Source organism: Notolepis coatsorum (genome assembly GCF_963971535.1).
Source record: "Notolepis coatsorum genome assembly, contig: SUPER_6_unloc_2, whole genome shotgun sequence".
Taxonomy (NCBI): Eukaryota; Metazoa; Chordata; class Actinopteri; order Aulopiformes; family Paralepididae; genus Notolepis; species Notolepis coatsorum.
This window is the reverse complement of record NW_028174882.1, coordinates 447,932-452,297: the sequence shown is the minus strand read 5'-3', so window position 1 is coordinate 452,297 and position 4,366 is coordinate 447,932.

The following is a 4,366-nucleotide window of genomic DNA, read 5'->3' as shown; positions in this document are numbered from 1 at the left end:
TTTAAACAACTTTGTCGTCACAGAGAGGCAATGAAACGTTTGTATTATTATAGTATAGAATGTATTTAATAAGCAAACGTTTGTCAGCAGGGTTTTTGGGCTGTATTTCATGTAAAAACGTTTACTGTTAGTTTCCTTGCTCAGCCAGCATTAGCTAACAGAAGCTAGTGGTTAAACAGGCCGGATTAGCTTTGAGCTAACTATCTTTCCCGACCCATGTATTCATTCCATTCTAAACATAACGTTAGTTTACAAAACATGACCCGTCTATATAACGTTGAGGAACAAATTATATAGACGGGTAATGTTTTGAACAACTAACGTTACGTTTAGAATGGAATGCATCGGCAAAGATCCGTTAGCTCAAAGCTATTCCGGCCAGTTTATCAACTTCCTGTCATTTAGAAATATGATTTTATAGTGAAAATCATTACCAAAACGTCCGGAAAAACCTCACGGGAGCATTATAGACCGTCATACAAATGTACAAATGCTATAAGGTGGCAAGAAATGCACTATAAACAATACTTTATGCATCGGCAAAGATAGTTAGCTCAAAGCTATTAAGGCTAATGCTGGCTAACAACAGAGGCTAGCGCAAGAAACGACGCCGCAAAGTATTGTTTATAGTGCATTTCTTGCCACCTTATAGCATTTGTACATTTGTATGACAGTCTATAATGCTCCCGTTAGGTTTTTCCGGACGTTTTGGTAATGATTTTCACTCTAAAATCATATTTCTAAATGACAGGAAGTTGATAAACTGGCCGGAATAGCTTTGAGCTAACGGATCTTTGCCGATGCATTCCATTCTAAACGTAACGTTAGTTGTTCAAAACATTACCCGTCTATATAATTTGTTCCTCAACGTTATATAGACGGGTCATGTTTTGTAAACTAACGTTATGTTTAAAATGGAATGAATACATGGGTCGGGAAAGATAGTTAGCTCAAAGCTAATCCGGCCTGTTTAACCACTAGCTTCTGTTAGCTAATGCTGGCTGAGCAAGGAAACTAACAGTAAACGTTTTTACATGAAATACAGCCCAAAAACCCTGCTGACAAACGTTTGCTTATTAAATACATTCTATACTATAATAATTAGTGCTGTCAGGCGATTAAAAAAATTAATCTAATTAATTACAGGATTTGTAATTAATTAATCTAATTAATCGCATTTTAATCGCATAACCATTTTATGCCTGATATTTTTCAATATTATTCATATTTCAAATTGCATGTGTCCGGATGGCAGAATTCAGTACTGTATCTACAAAACCTTCTGTTTAATCATCTTCCATCTATTAATTTGCTTAGATTTTCAGGTCTGGTCAATTTGAGCATGGTGTTATTCACAGTGAAAGATACAAAAAAATTATTGATATTCTCATTTGGTTCATTACAATTTACTCAAAATAAAATTTTCATTCAATCAATCACCGCGCAGATTGATTGATTGAATGAAAATGTTATTAACAGATTGCAGAATGGGTACAATACAGTACGGCACACAATTGTTAAGGGGATGCAGACCAGAGAAAGACTTTCGTCTTGTTTACATCAGGGTCCCCCATTTTTTATTCATAATGAATTGTAAGTAAGGGTGCAACTTGCACCGTGCAATCCATTCTTTGTGGATCTAGCCCACAGTATTTCTGACACTGGGAATACATTCCCTGAGATTCATAGATGTCCCTAGAATCAGATACCAAGAACATGCAAATGGACCATATTAAAAAAGAAAAAAGTCTGTAAATGTGTATTCTACATTCTTATGGAATGAATGAGATACAAAAAAAATATTATTAAAAAAAAAAAAAAAAAAAATATTTTTTTTTGTAATTAATTTTGAGTTAATTTTCATAACGCGATAATTTGCTGTGTAATTAATTAATCTAATTAACGCGATAAACTGACAGCCCTAATAATAATACAAACGTTTCATTGCCTCTCTGTGACGACAAAGTTGTTTAAATAAGGGGAGAAAAGTAGCTAAAACCAATGTATTTGGATGGGACAGGAAGTGCCATTGGCAACCGGAAGTCAGCCGGAAGTGGCTACATTCAGATTGTGCAAGTGGAGAATTGGCTACTGTGAATGACAATCAATATCCATGACAAGTCCCTCCCTAGCTTCCTGTCTTTAAATGAAACGCATAAATATGTGGAATCAAATAGCATGCTGCTAGCCATTTCTTGGTGGACATCTCCACTCTCAGACCATTATTCTAGTCTGCTTCGTGAGCGAGACGGACATTAAACAGTAGCCCCCCCTTTCTTTGACCTTCTCTAAAGAAGACTAAAGATAATTTTCTCAAATCTTCTGATCAGTGTGGCATGTCCTTCTACTGTATGTCCACACTGCTGTGTCCATCACCCTGAGCTGAGCTGAGACCAGTTATAAAAATATAGAGAGTCATGTGATGTATGATGGTGGGGTGTCTGTGGCTTATTGTCAGGCTTGAGGATGAGAGAAGGAAAACATTTTGAGACCATGATGAAAGGGATTCATCTTGAGTATTGGACAGTGACATACTGTAGATGAACTACTGTAGGTTGAGGAGAAAGCATTGTGCCAATGCTTCTTGCATTTGTATTTATCATCACAGGTTATTTCCCTGTGTTTAAATGTTTCTTTTGAAAATATAAATTTCGGAATCTATTAATTGTGCAATGAAATGCTGTAACTTCGTAGTCTTACAGTTAGTAGTTAGTAGTAGTACTGTATTAGTAGTAGTAGTAGTAGTAGTAGTAGTAGTAGTAGTAGTAGTAGTAGTAGTAGTAGTAGTAGTAGTAGTAGTAGTAGTAGTAGTAGTAGTAGTAGTAGTAGTAGTAGTAGTAGTAGTAGCAGCAGTAGTAGTAGTAGTAGTAGTAGTAGTAGTAGTAGTAGTAGTAGTAGTAGTAGTAGTAGTAGTAGTAGTAGTAGTAGTAGTAGTAGTAGTAGTAGTAGTAGTAGTAGTAGTAGTAGTAGTAGTAGTAGTAGTAGTAGTAAGCAGCAGTAGTAGTAGTAGTTTTATTCAGTAGTGAACTAAGGCCTTCCTCGTTACCTCATGCCTCAGCGCTCAGTGTGTCTGACTGTTTAATTGTATTTGTTATTTATCTGTCTGGGGGACCCTGATGTAAACAAGACGGACGTATTTCTCTGGTCTGCATCCCCTTAACAATTGTGTGTATTGAGCTCCTCTCCAGTCAAACATACTGCTGCTGGTCTGGACTGGTCCTCTGAGCTCCTCTCCAGTCAAACATACTGCTGCTGGTCTGGACTGGTCCTCTGAGCTCCTTTCCAGTCATACATACTGCTGCTGGTCTGGACTGGTCCTCTGAGCTCCTCTCCAGTCATACATACTGCTGCTGGTCTGGACTGGTCCTCTGAGCTCCTCTCCAGTCAAACATACTGTTGCTGGTCTAGACTGGTCCTCTGAGCTCCTCTCCAGTCAAACATACTGTTGCTGGTCTGGACTGGTCCTCTGAGCTCCTCTCCAGTCAAACATACTGTTGCTGGTCTGGACTGGTCCTCTGAGCTCCTCTCCAGTCAAACATACTGTTGCTGGTCTGGACTGGTCCTCTGAGCTCCACTACCAAAGGCAAGTAATGCACTTCACAATGTATCACGACTACCTTTCCAACTTCACACCCATTTATAATTACGTATTATATACTGGATGTAGCAAATACCTACAGTACTTGTCTGTCATCTGTTGTTTTTCTGGATGTACCATATATTTATATATGTCTGCTCTCTCTCTCTCTCTCTCTCTCTCTCTCTCTCTCTCTCTCTCTCTCTCTCTCTCTCTCTCTCTCTCTCTCTCTCTCCCCCGATGTACCATATATTTATATATCTGTCTTACCCAGGACAATGCACATGAATCAACATTTTCAGTTTCCACATCAACTGCAAATGAGCTCATTTCCCTCCATAGCCGATGCCTACTGTACCATGCATGTGTTGTGGTGTGGGAGGAGACCAGAGAGGACTGTAAAGGAAAAGAAGGCCTCCCACCAGGGTTCAAACCCACGACCTTCTTGCTGTGAGGCAGCGGCGCTAACTACTGTGCCACAGTGCTACTCACTCACTCACTCACTCACTCACTCACTCACTCACTCACTCACTCACTCACTCTCTCACTCACTCACTCACTCTCTCTCTTCTCTATAATGTTCTTTCTCTGAATGTACTGTATATTTATATCTGCCTATCTCTCTCTCCCTCGCTCATTCTCTCTTTCTCTCTCTTTCACGCTCTCTCTCTCTCCCTCCCTCTCTCATTCTCTCCCTGTCTCTCATTCTCTCTGTCTCTCTCATTCTCTCTCTCTTTCTGTCTCTCTGTCTCTCCCCCTCTCTCATTGTCTCTCTGCCTCTCTCTCTCC